This window comes from Lycium ferocissimum, chromosome 6, assembly GCF_029784015.1.
Source record: "Lycium ferocissimum isolate CSIRO_LF1 chromosome 6, AGI_CSIRO_Lferr_CH_V1, whole genome shotgun sequence".
Taxonomy (NCBI): Eukaryota; Viridiplantae; Streptophyta; class Magnoliopsida; order Solanales; family Solanaceae; genus Lycium; species Lycium ferocissimum.
The window spans coordinates 2552585-2570525 of record NC_081347.1 but is presented as its reverse complement, the minus strand read 5'-3'; the positions used below and the strand labels follow the sequence as shown (position 1 = coordinate 2570525).

At 29.9% G+C, this 17941-nt stretch overlaps 1 protein-coding gene and 1 pseudogene across 9 annotated transcripts in view; both read left to right on the top strand.

The window, feature by feature from the left end:
- LOC132058893 (uncharacterized) overlaps window positions 1-17941 on the top strand; it is a 66513-nt gene that overhangs the window by 20731 nt on the left and 27841 nt on the right. The gene's annotated exons all lie outside the window — the stretch shown is intronic.
- LOC132060435 (uncharacterized) lies at window positions 11256-12013 on the top strand (annotated as a pseudogene).

Sequence of the window (17941 nt, the reverse complement as noted above, 5' to 3'; positions counted from 1 at the left end):
CACTGTCAAATCTACATGTGGTTGAAATAGTGGATAGGAACAAATTACTGATACTGGTCAATCAAGCAGGTGGTTTAAGTAGTCCAGAGCAACTCTAGTGTTAAGGGAACAACCGAAAAAAAGTAATGGAAGTGTAATTTTTGTTATCTCAGAATTGGATTTTTGTGAATAATAGAGAATTAGAATCAGAGTTATCATAGGAGACGAACATGTACATAGCTACCAGAAACATTGATGCTGGAAAATAACAGCATCGAAATATTGAATTTTCTCTTGATTGTCTAATTCTTTTTCCCCAGATCTCTAGCATTATTTAATTCTTCATATTGCTGGCAAAGCTAAAGCTAGAAGGTTACAGTCATTTATCATAGCATTCAAACGGTCAAAGAGGTTTTAATTTTGTTGGAATGTTACGCATTCAGATGATAAAAGAGTTGCATAGGATTTTTTTAGTACCAAGTTTACTCTGTAAGCCATTATTTTGCATTTTTTAATACCAAGTTTCAGATTTTGACTTTGTTGTTTATATGATTCATGTGGAAAGATCTATTTTTGGTGTTAAGGTTGTAGTCACTTTATTAACAACACCTGTTACCAATAATAGCACTAACTAGTTAAAAAAGTAAATAAAAATAATTTAGTAAAAATAGATTGCACATACTACCTCAGTTTCAATTTGTTTGTCTTAGTGTTCTTTTTGATCTGTTTGAAAAAGAATGTTTTTCTCCTAAGTAAATAATGATATAATTCCAGCAATCCACGTGGCATGTTCAATGCTACAAAATTAAAAGACATCTTGATACGTAATATACATATCTTTAATTTAAGACCATAAAATTTAAATTATTTCAACTTGCACCACTAATTTCTACCGGAAGGTAATTTTTGTTATATTTCTTTCTCTTCCTCTATTCTTCAATTCCAAATTGACTCATGTATGGGACCCACTTTTTTGTTTTGGCTTAGAAACAGTCTTTGAAAAATGCAGTGTCCCATTTGAATGTCTCTTATTCAAAAGCTAGTTTATTTTAGTAGTCAAATGTTGGTAGGATTAGTGGGAATATGTACCTGGCAATGTACGTGATATATTTATTTAAACAAGAATTGACAAAATTGATAAAAGGAGAACCTATTTTAGTAGTCAAATGTTGGTAGTATATGTTTTTTTTTTTTTTTTTTTTTTTTGCGAAAGGTAATTTGATAAACTTTACATTTCATCATTGGTTTTTTATATGTGTGTTTTTGGTTAAGATGACACTTATTATGGGACAGAGGGAGTATCTGCCATGTCACTGACGCCTTTGTTTTTTTCTATTGTTAAATTTCTTCTTCAATTCCAAATTGACTCATTTATGGGACCCACATTTTTTGTTTTCCCTTTCCATCTGCACAAAACCAAATGTACAGCTCAAATACTTTCTTTGCCACTATCAACGGAATGGATGCTAGTTGTCGAAGCACTTTGCCCCAAATATTCGGTAGAGAATTATTACAAGGTAATTTACATAAGAAACCCTGGCGTTGCTTTATTAAGCACTAACAATCTTGCTTTTGGAAAAGTAACATTCTTTCCATTTGCACAAAGAAAAATAGGATCATTAATGCTTTACTTTGTTGTTATCTTTAACTACAGTTAAGTCAAGTCGTCGATAATAAAGAAATTGCTTGGATATTATCTTACTTTTACTCATTTCAAATAAACAAGGCTCACAATTTGTTGAGTAAAGTTTCAGTTTTTATTTTTATTAATAGTGTGTTGAAGACTGAAACATTTTGCTGGATGAAGACTTTTTCGACTTTCGCAGAAAATTAAAATAGAAAAAGCAATTCAAGGCAATGGGTCTTTCATTAAGAAAAGGGCGATGTGATTCACTTTTTCTTTTCTTTTTCCAAAAAGACATAGGCGCGTTAAATTTCCTCTTTTTTTTTTCTTCTAATTTGTCTCTTCATGGGCTCGTACTTTTAGCTGTCAATTGTGTACATATTACAACGGAATTTTGGTGCAGGGAGGGTGGGCGGCCTTTGAAGTAATTTTCTACTTCCTTCTATTAAAGTTCAAAGAAAATCCTAATATAACAATAATAATTCTAATCACAAGTGGATTAAGGCATTAAGAAGCTGCTTAATTAACGAAACATTCATCTTTCATTTTGCAAAGAAGGAAACGTCAAACTCCTTGTTCACTTTTACTTGTCCCTTTTTTTTCAAAAATAGATTTTTACTTTAACTTGTTCACTTTCGTATATCAAGAAAAAAATTGTTTTTCCTGTTTTGTCCTTAGCATTTATTACTCATTCCAAGTCATTTTTCCAACTCCAATACAATTATACGCCAATTAACATGGATATTATAGTAAAGGATATATTTTATTTTTTAATTCTTAAATAGCGTGCAAAGTCAAAAGTGGACAAGTAAAAGTGAACGGAGGGAATATTAAAGTAGAATTCCATTGAAGATCAAAGCACTAAGAGGATCATAAATGTTGGTTCGATTTTCAATATCCACTTTCTCCTTGCGCCATGTAACAGAAAGAATGTAAAAATAAATATAAAACTAGAAAACTGAAATTTTAAATCCTTAGAGGATAATTTGTTTTTTTCTGGTACTTAAAAAGCAAGGTGAATGTACGAGCAATTGAGCCTCAAGACCAACCATTTGGTGGTGTACACAGACAATCATTGAACATGTTGGAGCGTTCAATACCATGCACGAGTTGGGGTGTCTAGATATATATTCTCAAAGTTGGAGTGTTTAGTTGCCATTAATTGAGGTGTCTATTTATGTATTATGCTAAGTTTTGGACCTTTTCCTTTTTTTTTTTTTTTTTTTTTTTTTTTTTTTTGCATTCTATCCATTTATAATTACTACTACCTTCAGTCCCAAAAAAATTATCCTACTTTCCTTTTAGTAGTCTAAAAAGATTGAGGTGTCCATATTTAAAAACAATTTAACTTTATGAGATGATTTATGCCATATAAATATTTAAGGCCTTTTGAACCTTTTCCATTTTTTTTTATTTCTTAAACTTTTGCATTCTATCCAAAGAGAATAATCTTTTTGGGACGGAGGGAGTCATATTTACCCCTTAATCTATTTATTTTTTTTCTTTATCTTTGCAAAATCATTAATAGAATTCATTTATCCTTTTAAAATTACGGCCACCTCTTCCCCCAAAAAAAATAAAAATAAAGAAGGAGAAGAAGATGTTAAGTTAGAGAAAGGGGAAGAGATCCAATTGGAATTTTCTATTTGGAATAGAATTACAAGGTACTCGTAATTTTTGTTAACATCTTCTTCCTCTTCTATTTTTTCTTTATAATATAATTAATTACAGTTGTTATTGATTCTTCTTTTACAAAAAAAAAAAAATGAGACTTTTGTTTTCAATTTTGTTTTTGAAGTCAAGTCGTCTGCTTTCGGTGATGAAAAAAGTCATTAATATATTTTACAATTTTTCAAAAATACAGATTCACTTTTTTCATGAATAAATTAGTTAGTAATGATTACGGAGAGGGCCATGTAATACACTCTTTCTTTCTAAGAAATTTCCTCTTTTTCTCTCTCTAATTTGTAACTTCATGGGTTTGTACTTTTAGCTGTCCATTGTGTACATACTACAGTGGAGTTTGGGTGCATGGAGTGTGGGTGGTTTTTGAAGTAATTTCCAACACACTTCTATTAGAGTTCGAAGAAAATCCTAATGACAATGAGCTCCTTAATCACAGAAACATTCATCTTTCATTTTGTTTCTATTTTCCTTTAATTATCTGCGTTGCTTTTCATATTACAACATTTTCTTGAGGCTTAATACTCCCTCCATCTCATATTAGTTGTCCGCATTATTATAAATATCAGTCCCAAAATATTTGTCCAATTACAAAATCAAAAATCAAGATAGAAGTAATTAAGTTTTTCTATTTTGCCCTTAACCTTTATTGTTTTCTAAAGTAACCAATATTGATTAGAGTGCAATTAATTGGAGAGAGATAAGGGTAATGTAGTAAAAATACACTTTTATTTATGAGTTAAAAAGACGTGTAAAGGAAAAAGTGGACTAATAATATACACAAGGGAGTACATGGAATGTAACTTTAACTTGGTACACTTCAATTAAAAAATTGAGACTTTTACTTTCTTCCTCCTCCTCTATTCTCTCTCTTTAATTCATTTTTTGTTTGTTCTTCTTTTAAAAAGAAAGAATAAACTTTTATTTTCACTTTCCATCTAAAGAAAAGTAGGACCCATATGTTTTGAAGTCAAGTCGTTTGCTTTCGGTGATAAAAAGCATTAACATATTTTACAATTTTCCAAAAATACAAACTCAATTTTTTTCATGAATAAATTATCCAGTGATGATCAAGGAGAGGGCCAAGTGATTCATCTTTTCTTTCTCAGAAAGTTCCTCTTTTTTTCTCTCCAATTTGTAGCTTCATGGGCTTGTACTTTTAGCTTTCCATTATGTGCATATTACAGAGGAGTTTGTGTGTATGGAGGGTGGGTGGTCTTTGAAGTAATTTCCTACTTCCTTCCATTAAATTTCGAAGAAAATCCTAATAACAATAATAATTCTATTCACAAAATTAAATTCACGGAAACATATCTTTCATTTTGTTTCTATTTCTCTTGAATTATTTGTGTTGCTAACTTGATAATCATATTACAACGTTTTCTTTACATAGATAGACAACTTAACTTGGCCTCAACAGGCAACTAAACACTCTAACTTAACGAATGCACATCTAGGTATCTCAACTCGTGTCCATTATGTCAGTTAAACACTTCAACTTACAAAATGATCATCTAGACACCTTCAAAATTTATGTGTCACATCAACTTCGTCGTTGAAAGTAATTCAATTAATAATACTGGTTTTCCAATAATAGCATTACATAGTTAAAAAAGTAAATAAAAATAATTTAGTAAATTATAGATTGCACAAACTCTCTCAATTTCAATTTATTTGCCTTCTTGTTCTTTCTTTTTGGTCTGTTTTAAAAAGTATGTTTCTTGCTAATATGATAACTCTATAATTCCAACAATCCACATGTATCTCAAGACCATAAAATTAAATTAAAAGACATTATATACATATCTTTAGTTTAAGACTACACAATTTAAAAGTTTCTTTATTTTCTTAAATTCCATGCTAGTTAAACCACGACAAACAAATTTAAACATATTCTCTTACTCCCTCCGTCACAAATTATCTGTCATTTTTTTTATTTTACACGTCCCTTAAGAAATATTAATTAGAAGGGGCATTTGACTAGCTTTACCTTTATTTATGTCTAGATTATAATTTCTCTCCATTAAATGTTTACTTTATTTTTGTCATCTCCATTAATGACAAAATTCTACTAAGGGCAAAATGAGAAAAAAATAATTAATTGTGTTTTAAACTTCTAAAATGATAAATAATTTGAGACAATTATTTTTAATAATCACGATAAATAATTTGAGACGTGAAGTACTAATAAACATGAGGACATATTAGGAATTCGAAAAATTGGCTAGAAAACGGACTGCAAGCCTTTGTTTTTGCTATTGTTAAATTTCTTCTTCAATTCCAAATTGACTCATTTATGGGACCCACTTTTTTGGTTTTTTCTTTCCATCTGCACAAAACCAAATGTACACCTCAAATATGTGCCAAAGGAATGGATGCTAGTTGTCGAAGCACTTTGCTCCAAATATTCGGTAGAGAATCATTACAAGGTAATTTACATAAAGAAATTCTGATGTTGCTTTATTAAGCACTAATTATTTTGCTTTTTGAAAAGTAACATTATTTCCTTCTGTACAAAGAAAATAGGATCATTAGTGCTTTTATTTTATTGTTATCTTTGATTATAATGAAGTCAAGACGTCAAGTCATCGATGATAAAGGATTGCTTGCTTGGATATTATTTTAGTTTTACACATGTAACATATTTTATAGTTTCAAATAAACAAAGCTCACATTTAACATATTTTTATTACTTTTTTTATAGTTTATTTACATTTTGCTGGATGAAGACTTTTTCGACTTTTGCGGAAAATTAAAATAGGAAAAGCTTTTCAAGGCAATGGATCTTTTATTGAGGAGATTATTGAAAGTGATTGATTAATAATACTTATTTTCCAATAATAGCATTAAATAGTTAAAAAAGTAAATAAAAATAATTTAGTAAAAATAGATTGCACATACTCGATCAGTTTCAATTTGTTTGTCTCATTAGTGTTCTTTTTGGTCTGTTTAAAAAAAAAAATGTTTCTTTCCTGATTTGATAACTCTATAATTCCAAACAATCCACGTGGAATGTTCAAGGCCACAAAATTAAAAGACGTTTTGGTACATAATATACATATCTTTAGTTTAAGACAATAAAATTTAAAAATTTCTTAAACTCTATGCCCAGTTAAATTTAAACATATTCTCGTACTAATAAACATGCTAAAAGCCTAAAAGAGAAGTAAAATGAGGGAGAGGGAGGGAGTATTGCTAAAGATATATCAAAATTGTAGATGGATTTTCAAAGGATTTCATGACTATACATTTCAACTTGCACCACTAATTTCTACCGGAAGGTAATTTTTGTTAAATTTCTTCCTCTTCCTCTATTCTTCAATTCCAAATTGACTCATTTATGGGACCCACTTTTTTGTTTTGGCTTAGAAACAGTCTTTGAAAAATGCAGTGTCCCACTTGAATGTCCCTTATTCAAAAGCTAAAGTAAATGCAGTGTCCCACTTGAATGTCCCTTATTCAAAAGCTAGTTTACTTTAGTAGTCAAATGTTAGGTAGGAATAGTTGGAATGTGTACCTGGCAATGTACGTGATATATTTATCGGAAAAGGGCTAAAAATGTCCTTAACGTATTGGAAATGGCTCAAAAATGTCCTCTCCTTCCACCTATTGGTTCAAATTTGCCCTTCCATTCACCTATTTGGATAAAAAATGCCCTTAACGTTACATTTAAGTCTAAAAATGTCCTTCCTTTTAACATAAGCTGATGTGGATATATATAAAAAAAAAAAATGAGACTTTTGTTTTCACTTTTGTTTTTGAAGTCAAGTCGTCTGCTTTCGGCGACGAAAAAAGCATTAACATATTTTATAATTTTCAAAAAATCTAGATTCACTTTTTTCATGAATAAATTAGGCAGTAATAATTACGGAGAGGGCCATGTAATACACTTTTTCTTTCTAAGAAATTTCCTCTTTTTCTCTAATTTGTAACTTCATGGGTTTGTACTTTTAGCTGTCCATACTACAGTGGAGTGTGGGTGGCCTTTGAAGTAATTTCCTACTTCCTTCTATTAGAGTTCGACGAAAATCCTAATAACAATAATAATTCTATTCACAAGGAGCTCCTTAATCACAAAAACATTTATCTTTCATTTTGTTTCTATTTCGCTTAATTACCTGCGTTGCTATTCATTTTACAACATTTTCTTTAGGCATAATACTCCCTCCATCTCATAATAGTTGTCCGCATTATTATAAATATCCGTCCCAAAATATTTGTCCAATTACAAAATCAAAAATCAAGATAGAAGTAATTAAGTTTTTTCTATTTTGCCTTTAACCTTTATTGTTTTCTAAAGTAACCAATATTGATTAGAGTGTAATTAATTGGAGAGAGATAAGGGTAATGTAGTAAAAATACACGTTTATTTATGAGTTCTTAACGGGCGTGTAAAGGGAAAAGTGGACTAATAATATGACACTGAGGGAGTACATCGATAGACACTTTAACTTGGCCTAAACTGACAATTAAAAAATTGAGACTTTTACTTTTTTCCTCCTCCTCTATTCTCTCTTTAATTCATTTTTGTTTGTTCTTCTTTTCCCAAAAAGAAAGAATAAGATTTTTGTTTTCACTTTCCATCTGCACAAAGAAAAGTAGGACCCATAGTGTTTTTGAAGTCAAGTCGTCTGCTTTCGGTGACGAAAAAAGTCATTAACATATTTTACAATTTTCCAAAAATACAGACTCAACTTTTTTCATGAATAAATTAGCCAGTAATGATTAAGGAGAAGGCCAAGTGATTCACTTTTTCTTTCTCAGAAAGTTCCTCTTTTTTTCTCTCCAATTTGTAGCTTCATGGGCTTATACTTTTAGTTTTCCATTATGTGCATATTACAGAGGAGTTTGTGTGCATGGAGGGTGGGTGGTCTTTGAAGAAATTTCCTACTTCCTTCCATTAAATTTCAAAGAAAATCCTAATAACAATAATAATTCTATTCACAAGGAGCTCCTTAATTCACGGAAACATATCTTTCATTTTTGTTTCTATTTCGCTTGAATTATTTGTGTTGCTAACTTGCTAATCATATTACAACGTTTTCTTCACATAGATAGACAACTTAATTTGGCCTCAACGGGCAACTAAATACTCTAACTTAACGAATACACATCTAGGCACCTCAACTCGTGTCCATTATGTCAGTTAAACACTTTAACTTGCAAAATGATCATCTAGACACCTTCAAAATTTATGTGCCACATCAACTTCGTCGTCGAAAGTAATTTAATTAATAATACCTGTTTTCCAATAATAGCATTAAATAGTTAAAAAAGTAAATAAAAATAATTTAGTAAATTATAGATTGCACAAACTCTCTCAATTTCAATTTATTTGCCTTACTGTTCTTTTTGGTCTGTTTTAAAAAGTATGTTTCTTGCTAATATGATAACTCTATAATTCCAACAATCCACATGCATCTCAAGACCATAAAATTAAATTAAAAGACATTATATACATATCTTTAGTTTAAGACTACACAATTTGAAAGTTTCTTAAATTGCATGCTAGTTAAACCACGACAAACAAATTTAAACATATTCTCTTACTCCCTCCGTCACAAAATTATCTGTCATTTTTTTATTTTACACGTCCCTTAAGAAATATTAATTAGAAGGGGTATTTGACTAGCTTTACCTTTATTTATGTCTAGATTATAATTTGTCTCCATTAAATGTTTACTCTATTTTTATCATCTCTAATGACAAAATTCTACTAAGGGTAAAATAAGGAAAAAATAATTAATTGTATTTTAAACTTCTAAAATGACAAATAATTTGAGATAACTATTTTTAATAATCACGATAAATAATTTGAGACGTGAAGTACTAATAGACATGAGGACATATTAGGAATTCGGAAAATTAGCTAGAAAACGGACTGCAAGCCTTTGTTTTTGCGGAAAAGGCTCATAAATACCCCTAACCTATTCAAAAAGGCTCATAAATACCCTCCTTCCACCTTTTGGTCTAAAAATATCCTTCCATCCACCTTTTAGGTCTAAAAATACCCTTAAGGTTTGTTTTTGGCTCAAATATACCCCCCTCAAACTAACAAGTTAAAATTAACTCTTTTAAAAAGCCAAATGGCATTTTGTAATTGGTCAATAATAAAATTTCGTAATTTAAAAAAAAAATCCAGATTTAAAAAAAAATCCAGATTTAAAAAAAAAATTCCAGATTTTTTTAAAAATTCCGTAATTTAAAAATTCCGTAATTGGTCAATAATAAAATTCCGTAATTTAAAAAAAAATTCCAGATTTAAAAAAAAAAATTCCAGATTTTTTTAAAAATTCCGTAATTGGTCAAAAAAAAATTCCAGATTTAAAAAAAAAAATTCCAGATTTTTTTAAAAATTCCGTAATTGGTCAAAAAAAAATTCCAGATTTTTTTAAAAATTCCGTAATTGGTCAATAATAAAATTCCGTGATTTAAAAAAAAATCCAGATTTTAAAAAAAAATTCCAGATTTTTTTTAAATTACGGAATTTTATTATTGACCAATTACAAAATGCCATTTGGCTTTTTAAAAGAGTTAATTTTAACTTGTTAGTTTGAGGGGTATATTTGAGCCAAAAACAAACCTTAAGGGTATTTTTAGACCAAAAGGTGGAAGGAGGGTATTTATGAGCCTTTTTGAATAGGTTAGGGGTATTTATGAGCCTTTTCCGTTATTTTTGCTATTGTTAAATTTCTTCTTCAATTCCAAATTGACTCATTTATGGGACCCACTTTTTTGTTTTCCCTTTCCATCTGCACAAAACCAAATGCATACCTCAAATATTTTCTTTGCCACTGCTAAAGGAATGGATGCTAGTTGTAGAAGCACTTTGCCCCAAATATTCGGTAGAGAATCATTCCAAGGTAATTTACATAAAGAAATCCTGATGCTGCTTTATTAAGCACTAATTATTTTGCTTTTTGAAAAGTAACATTCTTACCTTCTATACAAAGAAAAATAGGATCTTTAGTGCTTTTATTTTATTGTTATCTTTAATTATAATGTAGTCAAGACGTCAAGTCATCGATGATAAAGAATTGCTTGCTTGGATATTATCTTAGTTTTACACATGTAACATATTTTATAGTTTCAAATAAACAAGGCTCACATTTAACATATTTTTATTACTTTTTTTATATTTTATTTACATTTTGCTGGATGAAGACTTTTTCGACTTTTGCGGAAAATTAAAATAGAAAAAGCTTTTCAAGGCAATGGATCTTTTATTGAGGAGATTATTGAAAGCGATTGATTAATAATACTTATTTTCCAATAATAGCATTAAATAGTTAAAAAAAGTAAATAAAAATAATTTAGTAAAAATAGATTGCACATACTCCATCAGTTTCAATTTGTTTGTCTCATTAGTGTTCTTTTTGGTCTGTTTAAAAAAAAATGTTTCTTTCCTAATTTGATAACTCTATAATTCCAAACAATCCACGTGGAATGTTCAAGGCCACAAAATTAAAAGACATTTTGGTACATAATATACACATCTTTAGTTTACAACAATAAAATTTAAAAATTTCTTAAACTCTATGCCCAGTTAAATTTAAACATATTCTCGTACTAATAAACATGCTAAAAGCCTAAAGGAGAAGTAAAATGAGGGAGAGGGAGGGAGTAAGGAAGGGAGTATTGCTAAACATATATCAAAATTGTAGATGGATTTTCAATGGATTTCATGACTATACATTTCAACTTGCACCACTAATTTCTATCGGAAGGTAATTTTCTTCCTCTTCCTCTATTCTTCAATTCTAAATTGACTCATTTGTGGGACCCACTTTTTTGTTTTGGCTTAGAAACAGTCTTTGAAAAATGCAGCGTCCCACTTGAATGTCTCTTATTCAAAAGCTAGTTTATTTTAGTAGTCAAATGTTAGGTAGGAATAGTTGGAATGTGTACCTGGCAATGTACGTGATATATTAATCGGAAAAGGGCCAAAAATGCCCTGAACGTATTGGAAATGGCTCAAAAATGCCCTCTCCTTCCACCTATTGGTTCAAATTTGCCCTTGCATTCACCTATTTGGATCAAAAATGCTCTTAACGTTACATTTAAGTCTAAAATTGTCCTTTCTTTTAACATAAGCTGATGTGGATATATAAAAAAAATTAATTAAATATGTGGCATTATTTTTATTGGTCCACATGTAATTAGACTCAAATTCATTCACAATCTAATCTATTAACCCAAAAACCCATTATTAAAAGACCCATCATGCTTCTTCCTCCCAATTACTTTCACTTAGATTCAAAGGCAATATAGCCAAACTCAATTTCCCTGAAAGAGTTCAATCTGGCAATACTGGATTTGGATATCTTACAACTCATCATCATCAACAACTATTGGATCAGCAGCAGCAGTACTTTAATTCCACCTGCAGCAACCTTCTCCAATAATAATATTAAGCCTAATATGTTTCAACGACATTTCCCTAATGTTCATTACTACGCACAGTTATTAATATTGATACGATGAATTTTGGGATTCAGAAGCAAGTTCTTATCATCTCTTTTTATTTTGATTTTATTTTTTATAAGTTCTTATTATCAACCATCATCAGGAGGTAATTTTGTTTGACCGAATAGATAATTGGCATTACCACAACCAATTAGTTATCATAATCAAGAAGAAAATTTTCTAAGATTTCAAATGGATTTTGGGAATTCTTCAACTAGTACTGAACCACATCGTGAAAGTAATTGGGAGGAAGAAGTGTAATGGTTCTTTTAAAAATGGGTTTGGGTTAATGGGTTATATTGTGAATGAATTTGAGTCTAATTACATGTGGACCAATAAAAATAATGCCACATAGTTAATTAATTTTTTTTTATATATCCACATCAGCTTCTGTTAAAAGGAAGGGTAATTTTAGACTTAAATGTAACGTTAAGGGCATTTTTGATCCAAATAGGTGGATGGAAGGGCAAATTTGAACCAATAGGTGGAAGGAGGGCATTTTTGAGCCATTTTCAATACGTTAAGGGTATTTTTGGCCCTTTTCCGTATATTTATTTAAACAAGAACCGACAAAATTGATAAAAGGAGAACCTATTTTAGTAGTCAAAGGTTGGTAGGAATAGTTGGAATATGTACCTGGCAATGTACATATTTATTTTAAAAACCCATCAAGAACCGACAAAATTGATAAAAGGAGAATCGATGAAAAACTGATTTAATTGATTTGATTTGGTTTTAATATTTAATAAATCGACTCAATTGATTTGGTTTCATTTTAATTAAGGAAAAATCGTCCCTAAACCGAATCATAAACACCCTACACTGGGGTGTAGAATGACACAATTATTAGACAAGTATATTAGGAGTATATGTTTTAAGTAAAATAAAGTCATTGACGCGGTAGTTGAAATGAATTATTGGCATGTCACTGACGCCTTTGTTTTTTTTCTATTGTTAAATTTCTTCTTCAATTCCAAATTGACTCATTTATGGGACCCCTTTTTTTTTTTTGTTTTTTTTTTTTTTTGTTTTCCCTTTCTATCTGCACAAAACCAAATGTACAGCACAAGTACTTTCTTTGCCACTAACAAAGGAATGGATGCTAGTTGTAGAAGCAGTTTGCTCCAAATATTCGGTAGAGAATTATTACAAGATAATTTACATAAAGAAACCCTGGTGCTGCTTTATTAAGCACTAACAATCTTGCTTTTGGAAAAGTAACATTCTTTCCATCTGCACAAAGAAAAATAGGATCATTAGTGCTTTTACTTTGTTGTTATCTTTAACTACAGTGAAGTCAAGTCGTCGATGATAAAGAAATTGCTTGGATATTATCTTACTTTTACTCATTCAAATGAATATGGCTCACAATTTGTTGAGTAAAGTTTCAGTTTTTATTTTTATTAATAGTGTGTTGAAGGATCGAAACATTTTCTAAAACTTATTTAAAACGGAATAATTACCCCCCTAAGATGCCCACTTTTTTCGCGTTTTCTTTTTTTTAAAATTAAAATAAAAAAGCAATTCAAAAAAAAAATGGGTCTTTCATTAAGAAGAGGGCGATGTGATTCAGTTTTTCTTTCTTTTTCCAAAAAGAGATAGGCACGTTAAAGTTCCTCTTTTTTTTTTTTTTTTATTTGTAGCTTCATGGGTTTGTACTTTAGCTGTCCATTGTGTACATATTACAATGGAATTTTGATGCAGGGAGGGTGAGTGGTCTTTGAAGTAATTTCCTACTTCCTTCTATTAAAGTTCAAAGAAAATCCTAATAACAATAATAATTCTAATCACAAGTGGAGTAAAGCATTAAGAAGCTGCTTAATTCAAGAAACATTCATCTTTCATTTTGCAAAGAAGGAAACGTGATACTCCCTCCGTTCACTTTTACTTGTTTACTTATTTTTTCCAAAAATAGATTTTCTTTTTTTTTTTTTTTTTTTTTTCTATTTTTTGTCTACTTTCGCATATCAAGATAAAAATAATTTGTTTTTAAACACAAGTGAGTTTTTAATTCAAGAAACATTCATCTTTTATTTTGCATTTATTACTCATTCCTAGTCATTTCCCCAGCTACAATACAATTATACACCAATTAATATGGTTATTATAGTAAAATACACATTTTATTTTATTTATTAATTCTTAAATAGCGTGTAAAGTCAAAAGTAGACAAGTAAAAGTGAACGGTAACGGTGGGGGGGGGGGGGGGGAGATTAAAGTAGAATTTCCATCAAGATCAAAGCATTAAGAGGATCATAAATGTTGGTTCGATTTTCAATATCCACTTTCTCCTTGCGCCATGTAACAGAAAGAATCGTAAAAATAAATATAAAAATTAGAAAACTGACATTTTAAATCTTTAGAGGATAATTTATTTTTCTTTTCTTTATTTGGCACTTAAAGAGCAAGGTGAACGTACAGGCAATTGAGCCTTAATACCAACCATTGGACAACACTAGACAATGATGAACATGTACAATTTGACTAATACCATGCATCAAATGTACTGGCCGTTTACTTCAAACCAATACAACTTACCATAGTTAAGTGATTTAATGAAGTGAAAATACATATTAATTAATCGTGATTAAGTAAAAGAACTCTATATATAAACACATGACTTGCATGTATTAGTTTGGTGTAAACATCCGATGTGAATAAGTTTTAACCGACTCAGAGACTCGAGTTACATGATAGTTAAGTGGGAACATTATTGATCTTCTTAGTCCATCCCATTTTATTTATTGTTTTATCCCCAAAAATTCAAATTATCTGATCCTTAAATAAATCAAGACAAAATTATTTTTTTCCAATTTTACACTTGCTATTAAAGATGTCGAAAGTGATAGATTAATCATACTTATTTTCCAATAATAGCATTAAATAGCTAAAAAAGTAAATAAAAATAATTTAGTAAAAACAAATTGCACATACTCCCTTAGTTTCAAATTGTTTGTCTTAGTGTTCTTTTTTGTCTGTTTAAAAAAGAATGTTTCTTTCCTAATTTGATAACTCTATAATTCCAACAATCCACGTGGCTTGTTCAAGGCTACAAAATTAAAAATATGTTGGTACATAATATACATATCTTTACTTTACGATCACAAAATTTAAATTTTATTTTATTTTCTTAAACTCTATTCCTAGTTAAACCGGGACAAACAAATTTAAACATATTTTCGTACTACTGATAAACATGCTAAAACACCAAGAGAGAAGTAAAATCAGGGAGAGGAAGAGTGGGTATTATGGGAATCGGGGGATTTACCCAAAGAAATGGGGTTTTGGAAATGGTTGTCCAATTAATGAATTAATTAATGGGCATAGCTAGAAGAGGAAGAAGAAGAAGAAGACAGATTGCAAGCCTTCAAGCAGCACCATAAATCAAAATTGGGGATTTTTTCATGACTATACATTTCAACTATTTTCTATCCCAAGGTAATTTTTGTTAAATTTCTTCTTCCTCTATTCTTCTATTCCAAATTGACTCGTCTATGGACCCACCTTCTTGTTTTCACTTTCCATCCATCAATTAGTACTCTTATTGATAGGTCTTTACCCTTCTTTTTCTTTGCAGCTTCATCTGCTTGTACTCTGAGCTGTCTATTGTGTACATATTTCTGTGGATAGAGGATGAAGAGGTGGGTCTTCTATTACAGTTCACAGAAATTTCCTACTGTACTTACTTCTCTATTATGAATGTATAATAGTTATTCAAAAAACGTATCCCATTTACAGTATATACCACTTGACTAGGTCCAATAGCAATAATTCAATTCAATTGGAGTAGACCCCATCTTCATACAAACTTTTCTTATTTGTTGGAATATTATGCATCTAATTTTTACACCAAACTAATAGATATATGCCACTTTTTGCACATGCATTATTTTTCATTTAATCATGGTTAATTAGTATAAATTACCACCTCATTAAATTACTTAACCATGGTAAGTTTATCTGATTTGATATAAATATCAAGGCAAAATTATTTTTTTCCAATTTTACGCTTGCTATTAAAGATGTCGAAAGTAACTTATTAATAATATTTTTTTTCCAATAATATCATTAAATAATATTAAAAAGTAAAGAAAAATAATTTAGTAAATTATAAATTAGTCATACTCTCTCAGTTTCAGTTTGTTTGTCTCACTTTTCTTTTTTGTCTGTTTCAAAAATAATTTCTATTTCCTAATTTAAGCTCTATAGTTAGTGATACGTCATGTTTAAGGCTACCTAATTAAAAGACATTTTGGTACATTATAGACATATTTTTAATTTAAGACCACGAATTAAAAGATATTTTGATACATTATGGATATATTTTTAATTTAAGACTACGAATTAAAAGGTATTTTGGTATATTATAGACATATTTTTAATTTAAGACCTCAAAATTTAAAAAATTTCTTATTTTCTTAAACTTTGTGCCGAGTTAAACAAAGACAAACAAATTTAAACATAATGAACTAGGGGTGGGCGTTCGGTTTTTCGGTTCGGTTTTATCAAACTTCGGTTTGGCTATTTCGGATTCGGTTTTTGAAGGTGGACACCAAACACCGAACCCAACTAGTTCGGATTCGGTTCTTTCGGTTTCGCTTTTTAAAAGTTCGATTACGTTCGGTTCGGTTTCGGTTTTTTAATTCGATTTTTTTAATATAATATTAGAAGCGATTCGATTGACACTAATTCATATCCTAAAATAAAACATAAAGCGATAAATTGAAATCAAAATCAAACAAACAGGATACACAAGAACAAAAAACTATAATGATGACATAGGATTACTAGGTGTTATATACATACCGTAAGAATAATTAAGAAAACACATAAAGGACATACATTAATCCTAAAGAGACATCCTAATTACCTTTCTTTGTTAAGGATGTTTGATTTTTTTCAATTGAAGTGGAAAATTAGGGATACAAATGCAAAAGAGGACTTATTACAATTGGATTTTTTTTTCTTTAAACTTAATGAGCCTGGACTAATTTAATTTTTTTGGGTAATGTATTAAATTTCGGTGCTCATTCGATTTTTCGGTTCGGTTTTATCAAATTTCGGTTCGGCTATTTCGGTTTCGGTTTTTTGACGATGGACACCAAACACCAAACCAAACTAGTTCGGTTCGATTTGTTGAGGTTTTTCAATTTTCGATAATTATGCGTAGCCCTATGATGAACATGCTAAAAGCCTAAAAGACATGTTATCTTACCTTATCCAAAAAAAAAAAAAAAAGAGCCTAAAAGACAAGTAAAATGCGGGAGGAAGGAGTATTGCAGGAATTGGGATTTACTAATTGAAATGGGGTTTTGGAAAGGGAAAAGGGTCAAAAATGCCCCTCTAATTTGGGAAAATAGCTAAAAATATATTCTGTTACAAATTTAGATAAAAAATACCCTTCCCGTCATTAAAGTTTTCAAATATACCCCTATTTTAACGGAAATCCCAAATCCTCCAAAATAACCCGATTTCAATGTTAAACTCACTCCATTACAAATTTGGGTAAAAAATACCCTTCCCGTTATTAAAGTTTTCAAATATACCCCTATCTTAACGGAAATCCCCAAATCCCCCAATATGACTCGATTTCATTTTTAAACTCGCTCCATTTAAATCCAACCCAACATCATAAAAAATTCATAATCCATATGTGACCAACTTGTTTCCAAGTCCCACATTTAGCTACATGCGTATATGAATGCAGAACATGGCATACGACTTTTTTATTTAGTTTGATCTGGTTTAAATGAAATAGGTTTAAAAATGAAACCCGGCTATGTTGGGAATTTCCGTTGAAACGGTATATTTAAAAAAACTTTAATAACGTGATGTGGATATTTTTAGTAAAATTTATATTGGAGGATATTTTTAACTACATGAATATTTTGACCCTTTTCCCTTTTGGAAATTGTTGTCTAATTAATTAATTAATTAATGGGTGAGAGATAATTGAGGATATATTAGGAATTCGGAAAATGGGCATTTCAAGTTGCACCACTAATTTCTATTCCAAGGTAACTTTTTTTTTTTTTTCTGGGTTAACATCTTGTTTCTCCTATCCAGTTCTTCTATTCCAAATTCACTCGTATATGGACCCACTTTTTTGCGTCCTTATCTTTATCACAGAAATTTCACAGCTACTTGCTTCTCTACAGCATATGCCAGTTGACTGGTCCAACAGCAATT